Below are 12,099 nucleotides of genomic sequence, written 5' to 3' on the forward strand. Positions count from 1 at the left end.
ACAAAGAACATAACAAGAATTACCCATGCTTGGCACCCCCATCGGACCACAGAGATCCGCATGCACAAGCTCGAAAGCTTGCTTGGTCACCCTATCAGACGATGGGTAGCTGCAAGAATGCACTTTGGCTCTTTTACAAGCTCTACAGTCTAGAAACTTGGAGCACTCCTTCATTTTACAACCATCAGTGCACTCTACCTGCTTGCGCACATATTTCCAATTCACGTGCGAGAATCTGCGATGCCATAAATGCAAACACTGATCATGCGTGGGTAAGTTGGCATACTGAGCTTGAGTCTCCTCAGAGATGCCATTACTTGTTTCAGCACCCTGCGCCCTCTCTGTGGCGCTGTTGTCAGTTTCCAGCATATACACCCCATCATGGCCTTTCACCTGGACCAATTGTTTCCCATCTTTGGAGATGGTGCATACCTGGTTCCCAAAACTGACCAGATAACCTGCATTGTCTAAAGCTGAAACAGAAAGTAAACCAAATTTCATACCATCTAAAACATACACATCAATATCATCATTAAGACAAGGCATGAACATAAACACCAGTTTTAGTAACAGGTCTTGTGGTTGAATCAGCCAGAGTGACTGCAGTTGCATCTTGGATCGGCCTGCAGTTCCGCAACTGGCTGCTAGGTGGCGCTAGATGTCTCCCCGCACCACTGTCTATTAACCAACGCAGCTTGGGGGTAGCAACTGTCTTTCCAACCAAAGCATATGCAGCTGCTTTGCAGTGGGCTCCAGCCCCCTCCTCTGCTTGCTCTGGAAGGTCCTCTTCTCCCACGACGTGGTCTTCCTTTCATCTCCCGGTTGCCATGGAAACCATCTTTGAAGTCAGCCTGATCGCAGTCTGCCTGAAGATGGTTATCAGAATTGCATAGATAACAGCGCTTAGCTGCAAAAGCTTTAACAGAGCTCTCAGCGTTTTCTCCACTCCTGGGCTTAGGCAAAAAGCAACCCCCCTTAACAGCTTTCCCTTTCTCTCTCTGCCTCCGGTCCTGTTCGTCCTGCAGCCTCCCAGTAACATAGTCCAGATTCAACTGGCTTGCAGCATGGACTCCAGCGTTAGGGAAAGAGTCTCATAACTGGGGTCTAGTGAGCTCAAAAGGATATAGACCTTTTGTTCCTCTGAAAAAGGAACATTCAGCTGTCTCAACTTGTTGAAGAGTGCCAGCATTTTGGCTACATGTTGACGCACACAGCCTCCTTCCTGCAAACGTAACTCAAACAGCTGTCTAGTTGTATGAAGTTTGGCACCAGCTGACGTTCTTTGAAACACACGCTTAAGACACTCCCAAATTTGGTGGGCATTAGTGGCAGCGTCTATGTGCACCATCAGCTCTTCCTCTATGCCCATGACTATGTGAGCAGTAGCCCTCTGGTCTTTCTTAAGTGCTGCAGCAGCTTCAGCAGCAGGGGCTTGAACTGGTGGGCTCTGAGTACAAGTCCAAAGATCTTTAGCAATCAGAAATACTCTCCATTTTCTGGCCCAATCTTGCCAGTTTCTCCCATCCAACCTTGGAAAAGGTGGCACGAAACTCTCATGGGACTGCGCCATCTCCCCCCTGGGGCTTGAGGTAACTCACGTGGCTGCAAACTCAGCACTCGCCTCTCAGCTCCCAGCTCCGGAAAACGGCTTCTCTTCACCAGCGAGGTTTCCCTGCTTCGTGCCTCAAAAGCATGGCACAAAACAGTCCTCCAGCTGGGCTATCGGCTGCCGGCCCGCAGACATGCAGACCTCCCGTCCTGGCAATCAATCTCCTCAGGACGCCTCGCCATCAAAGCGTAGCTTCTTGGCAATAAAGCAATTAAGCCATTAAGCCATAACCTGTTTTGGATAGTGTTGATATTGGGTCATAAAACCTTTGACCAAGTAGTGCTGCTGGCCGGCACTGCAATCAATCACCTTTACGATCGTCTCCGACATCATGGCGCCCAGGCACACTTCTGCTTCGCCCTTAGCGTTCTCCAGTTGCAGAGTTAAGCACAGCGTCACGATGGCTTTTTAGGTCTGCTTCTCCGTGGCGTCGTGAAATAACTTGACAGACGCCAGTGCTACTAAACTAAACTAGACTTTATTTAGTAGCGCACACACACAAGTCCTCCAGACTTGAGCTGCATGCTTGCAGCAAACTAACATTTAGCAGTAACACAAAGCAATAAGGCAGAATGAATGCAGAGAAGGGGAAAGTGAAACCAAACCTCCCCTTTTCTAGACAAAGGAAAAGTGCCCGTATTACAGTGGGCAAGGCTAAACTCCCAGGATCAGAACGCCTCTTGCATCATTAACTCTATGATGCCCAGAAAACCTGACAAACTATCAGGAACAACAACTTCTACTGCCTCGTGTCAAGAAGAAGTTCCATCCTGCAGTTTGATGCACAACTGACTGAATGCCAACAGGTTCAACAGCATCAGCAACTTTTACCAAAGAGGAACCTTCAAGTTTGCCAACTCAACGCCAAGCAGCTTCAGAGTTGCCAACTTCAGCGGTTGCCAAAAAACCGAAGCCAAAAAGATATCTTCAAACACTGCAACGAAGAACAAGAAGAATCTTCTGTCCCAGGTATTACCACTCTTCTTAACAGAGGACTGTACTTTTCAAATCCATGGTTTGCCTCAGCAATTGCCAACATCATTCGTGGTCCATTCCCAGACACCTCAATTTGCCTTATCCTGCCTAGGATGGATCGCCTCCCTGCCCCAGTCACAATGACTGCAGGCCTAGTTCGAATCACAGATTCATCGCAGTTGCTGATTCCCGGATTTTCAACTGTTCCTTGTGTCCTAACAAAAGGTTTGGAAATTGCCAGACTCTATTTGCTTACTTCTACGCCTACAGATCCTGTAGACTCTTTGCCTCCTCAGGCAAGCAATGGCGCTAATCAAGATTACAGAAGAACGCCCTCATCTCGTCCTAGAAATGGGTGGACGAAGACTCAAGGGTCTTCTTGATACAGGCGCAGATGTTACAGTGATCGCCAGAAAAGCTGGCCTGACCAGTGGGCAACGACGTCACCCAGGAAGTCTTCGGAGTCGGAGGTTTCGAACCCGCCCACCAGAGCGTTGCATCCGATTACCTTCCAGTCAGACTTCAAGCTCCATGGTGCAGCTCCGTCCACTTGTTATGGATGTGCCTATCACCCTTTGGGGGTAGAGACTTATTGTCTAAGGCAAGAACTGTTGTCCATACGCATTTTTGATGTGGGCCTTTGCATCAGCGCCAGTACATGCTCTTCCACTCACATGGAAGGAAGGACCCCCTGTATGGGTCGACCAATGGGCCCTGACGTCAGAAAAGCTCGCTGCAGCAGAGGCCCTAATCAAAGAGCTGCTACACCAGGATCGCATCCAACCCCTTATTCTCCGTCAGTACCTCATGGATAAAGCTCCACAGTCATAACCTTAGAGCGTTCCCTTGATAGTCTTAAAACTGTCCCTTGCAGAAAACCTATTGCAAAGTTCTCCTGGAGAATTTCACTGCTTGGTAAGGTGAATTCTCCTGTCTACAAGTTCTGTTCAGCAGCATCTTCAAGCACTCTCACGCCGTTTGAAACTTTCCTTTGTCTCAGTGATCCAATCGTCAACCATGGGACGCTCCTTGCTATGTTCCGTGCTGTCTTTTGCATGGGCATTCTGTTGGCTGGTTTTGAATGGTACTCACCGTGCCTACAGATTGCTGCCATCACTTCTTGCAGCATACCTGTTTCCAACCAAAACCGCAAACCCTTTTCACCTGCTTTCTGTTGCTCTCTACCTGGTTGCAAATATGCTCCGCATCTCCCCAGGTATTCTTCTGGAGTATCTTTTCCTGCATCAACCAAGAACTCTACTACAGGCTCTTCGGGCAGTTCCTCCTTGTGCTCAGAAGTATTGTCTTCCGCAAGGAACTCTTCACCTGAAGATCAAGTCATGTAACCCTGCGTGGTACTTGCCAGCCTGCATCTTCAACGACAACCCCTTGTTGCTTAATCTTCTCAGCGGAGGACTGTCCCTACTTCTGCGAAAAGAACCCCATATTTCCCACACCTGTTTGTGTGCTCAACTCCATTCTTCACTCAAGAAACACGTGGACAAACTTTGCGTGAAATTCGATACTCCCTTTCATCACAAGCCGTGATGTCTAACTCTGGTTGTTAGCTATTCGCTAACTTCTCAACTTCCAGTTGTCAAATGCAGCAACTCTTCAAAAGTGCTCAACTAACAGCACCAGTTGAGTTCTGGGCAGTTTGCCTTACCCTCCTACTGCCTAGGCCTTTGTTTGCCTCTGGGCGGCCTCTGGTCCTGGCTGCCTAGATTTGTTCCAGTTATTCCCATACCTGCACCACTAGCAGATCACCTTGATTTGCTGCTTAACCTCCTTTCTTCTACAGGTATCGTTGTTTCTTCAGAGCTCGATGTTTCAGTCCTTTCCTGAGCTCCATGAACTTTTTCCTGAGTTCCAGGACTATTCTTCTACATGGTCATGTGTAGTCGGAGAAGAAGACGGACCGGCAACTCATTCATCGTCTTCATCCTCCTCTCCAACACCATTTTGCAGTTCTAACCTGTCTTGTACTTTATATTGTATTTGTAAAAATTGCATATTTGCCTTTGTATGCTTCCTTGAAATATCCGCCTCGCATATTACATGTGTTTTCCATATAGCTTGATAATTAATGACATGGATGTTTTATATGCAAAACTTTTCTGCAATGGTTTCCATTTAGAGCGTCACAATTTTGATGATATGGAAATGTTTATGTAAGGTTAAAAACATCGTCTTTGTGCAGTTCTAGTCATAGACATATTCATGCATATATGTTTTATTTCAATAATCCTAAATCTCCACGTTGTGCTTGCAAAAGTTGTAGTTCAAAATGTGGTAACACTATTATGTCTTATTTGAAATATTTCCTTTGGTCAAAGAATTGGTCATTCTCGGATTTGTTCAAGATATATGTGTCAAGTCTGGTGGCGTCCTACCCTTTTGGTACCCCTATTTTCTTTGAAGCATACCCCTCTATATGCTACCTTTTGGCAGTAAACCAGGTTCCCAGCTTTTCCCTTCACTCTGTTTCCTGCTGTTGATGGGAGACCTTTATGTAGTTGGTTTAGTTCCCATCTCGTTTCGCTGGAAACCCTTGCGTAGATGGCTTAAATCCTCATCCTGGCTGGGACACCTTTATATAGGTAGCTTATATCCCCTCTTATGGCGAAAACCACTTGTACATAGGTGGCTTAAATCCCCTCTCTGGAATCGGACCCTAGTTCCCCGTTACCTGTGGTCGCTGTGGTAAGTCCAGAATCTGCCTTCCTGAAAGTTCTTTCGATTCTGTAGCCTCAGTGCCACACACCTTTTATGTTACCTTATCCATTTTACCTTAGTTTTCCAAATAAAAAATTAAAAAAATGGGGGAGGGGTCTGGGTAGGCCATGTAGCCCCAGCTCTAGTTATACTTTAATTTTGGGTCCCGGATCGGGACCTCTCTTATGTTTGGGCAGTCGTTATCCGTTATTCTTAATTTTGGACCTGCATCAGGTCCTCTCTTGTGTTTGGGGAGTAATTTGTTGTTTTACGCTGCACGCGAAAGTATACATGCTTATGAGGTGATTTGTTGTGTTACACTACACATTGAAGTATTTATATATGCCTAGAAGGTTTACAGTGTATCGGATCGATCACTTTTTATGTTCGGCTAGTGGTTTGTTATCTTTATGACTTTATTGCTACATTATTGTACAAGTATTTCCTCTGATGAAGGGGATGAATATTGATGGTGTTGCTAGTGTTTATATCACAGTTTTGATGTGGACACTGTTGGCACTGTTGATGCTCTGCCCTTTCATGTCGAGTTCTATATCTAAACAAATGGTAATGTTTGTGTCAGATAAATGCTTATGATATTTCTAACCTTCCTTTTATATAACTAAATCAAAAATAATTTAATTTAAAACAAAAAAAGAAAGATGATATGTCGGAATACGTTTCACGGATCCGCCATGGATTCATAATTAATTGGTTATTTTATGGGTTTTTCGAGGTCTACTTTTGGTATAATTGCGCGCAAAAGTGAAAGTGAAAGCGTGAATGAATAGTGTGATTCACTTACAAGATTAATCCGCCTTTATTTTGTAGATCCGGTCATGTTCAAAGTTGTTAATGAGCGTTAAACTTGCTTCCCGCCCTTTTGGAGGGCAGCAACAGTGATTTTATTGGTTAAAGTACTAATGATGATGTCACGTTTGTTCCCTAATAAAAGGCAGAGGCACCCCGCTTAGGCACGTTCAGTTTGGGTTTAGGCACGTTCTTCTTATGTTCTTTTAGTTGGGTTTTAGTTGAAGTCAAGTTTAGTTTAAGGGGCTAGGAGCGGGCTGGACGGGTTGGATGGGTTTTTCTTTAGTTAGAGTTAGATCGCGGAAGATCATTCGGTTTTAGTTTTAGTTAGGTTCTTTTAGGTTAGCCTAGGGATAGGCCCGCGGAATATCTCGGTTTTAGTTTATTTAGTTAGCCTCGCGGAAGATTGGGCGCGCAGGGTCTTTAAGCTTAGGAGAACTTAGCTTAGGGGACGAGCCTACGCGGGTTCTGCCGAAGCCACTAAAGATACAACCGGTGTCTGTCTTCCTTTGGGGTTAACGGGGGAGTAAAGTAAAAATTTTAATTTTCTGTAAATTGGTCCGTCTATTCAGAGTCAGGGTACATATTTTATTTCACGAGGCAACTTTTCTTTAAAGAAGGCAACTAGGAACTCACACACCATCAGAGTCTTCAATTGGCTTACTCATCATCCTTCAGACTGTGAGGCTTGGCCGGCGACCGTGCTCAAAAGCACGCGGAACGCTGGCCGCTTTCCCCGCAACTGGTACCTCGTGCATAACCAGTCCAAGGCCGTGCACGAGGAGCTCCAGCACCCATACCCCGACATACCACCTGCACATATATTTTCTCCCCCCCCACATGTTGGTGAATTTTGATCTAACAAGAAAATTAACCTCCACAAATGTACAATGATATAAAAAAAATAGTTTGGCACATGACATAAATCCTACAAAATGCACGAAACATAAGGACATGATTACATCATTAGTACCCGACTATTTCACTAAACTCCAAAATCCTAGTGCTTCATATGAGGCCGAGGTGCTTTTGAATTGCCCTCATACCATTAAAAAATAAAACTGTTTTAAGATCATGGAGTAGGGCTAAGGATATTTCTGCTTATACAATTTCCATGTGTGCTGAGCTGTTAAGTACATTCTACAGTTATGTTTACAGACTCATTGAGGATGTCCCCCAGGTGCAGCTAAGGTCACATTGTTCAGTAAGTGGGTCACTACGATTCTTTTGCTTCACAGCACAGGGACCCTCATCTCCACATGGAACATGAAGGAATTAAATGAGTAATTCTCATTAGAGCTAACGGGCATTCAGTTCTGAGATCTGTTCCGCCTCTAGCCACTTCCATTCCTCCCTTATGTATTTAGAAGAGCAAGACCTTCATGTCTCCACACACCTCATTTAATCATTAGTCTAATAATATTTTAGGCCCATTTCAAGCTCTCTTGGAAAAATAGGCATTCATGGCCAAGGGGAGTTCATTCCCCCCACCCCCCAGCAGATGTACTGTTAAACGGAGTAATATTTCTGCCAAGAAGCCCAATACTACAAACATTCAATTGCCATTTGCATTGTCCTCCCATTTACCTTTTGGAGACTAATCATGGCAGTAATCTGGTAATACCTGGAAGTAAGGGTAAGTAAATGCTGATCTGTGCTTCTTTGAAACATATTTTCATCCTATTAACATAGTTTGAAGCACTGCATGGCAGTATAATTTGATTTCTACATCAACCTTTTCCAAGAGGACTTGTAAAAACATAGGCTCCAGTTCAACTGGAGTGCTGTTTAGGAGGAGATATGAACAGGAGAAATTACACCAGAGTCACCAAATTTTGAGGCCAGGGGACATATTTGTAATTTGAGGAAGCACAGTGGCACCAGTCACAAAATGGCTGTTGTTGGCATAGACCTCTGCAGTACATTTTATTAGGGTGTGCTCCCAGGGAACCAATGATTTATTTATTTATTTATTATTTAACTAAGCACACAATGGGTTAATGTGTCTGTTCACCAGAGTGTTGGTGGTTCAAGCCTACACAGGTACAGCGTGGGCTGGATTCCTGCACTGCAGGCGGGTTGGACTTGATGACCCTTGGGGGGTGTGTCTACAATTCTATAAGCAGGGATGGCAAAACAGCACGAAAAACAAATAAGGGCAAGAAAGAGGCAAAGAGGCAAAAGTTAACAAAACAAACGCAACGAGAGTGGTGGATAATAATAATAATAATAATAATAATAAATTTTATTTATACCCCGCCCTTCCCGCCAAACCGGACTCAGGGCTGTAACACCAATAAAATCACAACAAAAACATAAAACAATGCATTAAAATACAGATTAAAATACAATTTAAAATTTAATCTAGACTGCAGCCTCATTTTTAAGTAGCCCACCAACCACACCAAAAAAAGAAACATCAGGGAAGCCACACAGGATGTTTTTTCCTGCTGTGAAAAAGACTTGTGGCCAAGCTGACCAGAGGCAGGGCAGTTCTGGAAGGCTGGGGGGCGGGGGTAATGACTCCTCCTCCTCCTTGTCGGCACACAACAAAAGCAGCCCCTCACCCCCACAGATACCTCTTTACGAAACAGGAAGAGGTGTCAAGAGACAGAAGGAGGCAAAAAGGAAGAAAGCCTGGAATGGGTCTGCAGCTTCTGCCTGCATCTGAATCTGGATGCAGTGATTGGCTGGTGATTGGCTCAAGTGGCGGCAGAAGAGATTGAAGCAATGCAAACAAGGACTGAGCAGGAAGAGGAAATAGACTCTTGTGCGTTGTGGATTTTCGAGGGGATATTTATGGAGACCTTTTGTGACTGCCACAGAAAGTACCATGTTGGTGGCCACTGAATGATGTAGCCAGGGCATATTTTGGTTTCCTGGTCTGTGTGTACATGTGGACACACAGAAAGATGGGAGCATTTTGAATACCTTCCTCTAACCACTAGGCAAGTCTTTTCTTACCGTAGGCAACCTGTACAACAGGCACAGACAAACTCGGGCCTCCAGATGTTTTGGGACTACAACTCCTATCATCCCTGACCACTGGTCCTGTTAGCTAGGGATGATGGGAGTTGTAGTCCCAAAACATCTGAAGGGCCGAGTTTGCCTATTCCTGTTGTACAAGCCATACATGACTCTAGAACAGAGTGTTCTAATGCTGTTCCTTCTGGCTCATTTTCACAGGCAATCTATCAGGTGTGCCTTTGACAAAAATCCTTTTCACCACTAAGTCACAGCCTGGCTCCCAGACAACTTCTGTGCCCTATTTCGTTCTGACTCATGTATTAAAGGGAATAAATCTACAAGTTTGGACTGTAAAAAGGGAGAAAGCCCTGCTTGCCCCTGTAAATCTTCTGGGTTTCATTGTGAAAGATTTCTTTCATGTTTGACTGATTCATGCCTGATGTTGAAAGTGCATTTTGCCAAAATCTTATACTCAGCTTTTATTTTTGGCAACAGAGCATCTCATAATTCAATTTGTAACCAAACGGGGAATAACTTTCTTAGCCTGATAAGTGATTGTGCCTTGCAGTAATATTCAGAGCCTTATATTATAGCAGACATAAACAAAAGTTCCTAAAATTTCAAGACACATACAATTCCCCCCCCCTTTCTCTTCTCTATCCCAAACACCCCACTGCTTTGCCTAGTAGACAGCTACGGTTCAATCTACTGCTTTCCCCTGCCCCTATTTTATTGCATCTGAGCTGTCCACAGTTTCTTCCAGCCTCCTTATCAGTGGGAGAAAATGTATGAGACCATTAATGACGTCCTCGGGTCTCACCTCCTGACTTGACCCCTCCTAATTTTAGCCAAATCATCCATGCCCCCATAGCCTTCGAAAAACAAGGGGTAAGGGGGCTGAGCTTCCAGAAATTTGACATTACTTTCCTGCTTCCCCTTTCTACCCTGACCCCCCACTACACAGCCCCACAGCCTCATAAAACTACAATTCCCAACACCCTTAAACTCTAGTTCCCAGGACTATTTTTGGAAGAAGAAGTGATTTATCTGCATTATTTGTACACAGCCTATGTAATTGAATTCTAAGTTCTCTGACTCTCCACGAACCAAAACCCCTTACACACGGTAAGCCCCTTCCCAGAATGCTAAGAAGATGACTATGCAAAACTGCTTCTACTGATACTTTGGGTTTTTAAGTGGCAGAAATCTTTTGCAGGGGAGAAATATTTCAGTCACTTGAGCCCCCACCCTGCAATTCGAAAGTGATACAGTCTGGACACAGTTTTTACTAAGCCTTGACTCTTCTAAATAATGGAAAAATCTAGCCCTCATGGATCTGGTTGCCCATTTCAAATACACTAGGAGCCATGCCGTAGGCCCCATTCTGTGGAAAGTTGCAAGTTACCTGTATTTCATTGGCTGATGCATGGAAGTCGAGCTCTCAGATTTAAAATTAGTTTGAATAATGCTGCAGCTCATAAAAAACAAGACTTGCAAGTTGAAAAGTGATTGGAGAGTGGGGGGAACCCCACTTATCCCATTTACATTAACAAGCAACTAGTATAACAAAATAAATATATATATATATAAATTCCTTCCAGTAGCACCTTAGAGACCAACTAAGTTTGTTCTTGGTATGAGCTTTCGTGTGCATGCACACTTCTTCAGATACTTAATAAAAGCAACTAATATATCAGCTTGTGGGATGTTACAAGAACATGATACTCCTATTTATGATTTATAATATTGACCATGGAGAGTCCTGGTTAATCTATTCCTTTTGTACTGCTGTTTTCAATCAGTACTGGTCATACCCATTTCTTCTCAATAAATAAAAAATGGCAAGGAGATAGATTTGAAAAGGTATCTACATTATGAATACACAAATTTGACATGTCTGGCCACCGCACCCTATAGCCCTCATCCTCCAAGCTACACATGTATGAGAGGGCCCTGTGATTTTCTGTTCCTCAAGAGAATACTCTCCATTCCTTCTTCCCTTTCCAGAGAAGCAGGTATGTTGCCTCGGCTTGTACATTTGGCGAATCATTCTTTCAAAGGACAAAAATTATTTAAACACACTTTCTTTTAAGCGAAAGGATGAATGATAAATTATTCTCCATTCATAGATGGGCCAGAGTACAGCTGCGTTCTATTTCATCAGTCAAAATGTGGAGTTTTGCCATTGGACCTGTTCCATGTTCTTTCTCCATGATGTAAACAGCAGCTCGGCAACATATATCAAGAACCGTCTGTTTGAAATGTAAGGTGAACCAATTTTTTCTACATCTATTTTGGTTTGAAGATATAAACTACTGTTGCAATTTATACTAAATGAACTCAGAAAATGCAGCAGATTATTTTTCAGTGGTGATATCAAGTCGATGCTCCTTTCCTGGTGATGGTTGATTTGATCTCAACCGAACAGGAATGTTTGCTTGTACTGAGTTGACTCTTCCAGAAAATTATTTATATATACTGTAAGGGAGACTGGAAGGCTAGATAGAAAAGCCTGCAAGTCTGCATTTGGCATCTCTGAATACAGCTGAGAGAGATGGCCTTATAAAAAGTCAACCAAGTTGTGGTACAAACCTTGCCCCCCAGTTTTCCTAATGGGAAGAAATGGTTCCCAAAGCGGCGTGTGAATGAGAATATAGGAAGCTGCCGTACGTTGAGTCAGCCATTAGTCCATACAGTTCAGTATTACCTATTCTGACTGGCAGCACACTAGGATTTGAGACAAGGGTATTCTCCAACTCTACCTGGTGATGCCAGGTTTGAACCTGGGACCACCTGCTTGCAAAACATGCACGCTGCCACTGAGCTGGGGTCCTTGTCCATGTTAATGTTGCACATCTCTTTGGGACTCGAATGTACAATTCTAGCCTTGCCAGAGCACATGTTCTTCATACCTATGAAGCTGATATAGCTAAGCAGAACTTACTTTTCCTGAAGATCTGACCACCTGCGAAGGATGCACCAGAGCTTTGGGGCAGTATTTACACAATGGATCATGCCTTTGT

Source organism: Lacerta agilis, chromosome 9 (genome assembly GCF_009819535.1).
Source record: "Lacerta agilis isolate rLacAgi1 chromosome 9, rLacAgi1.pri, whole genome shotgun sequence".
NCBI classification, from domain to species: domain Eukaryota; kingdom Metazoa; phylum Chordata; class Lepidosauria; order Squamata; family Lacertidae; genus Lacerta; species Lacerta agilis.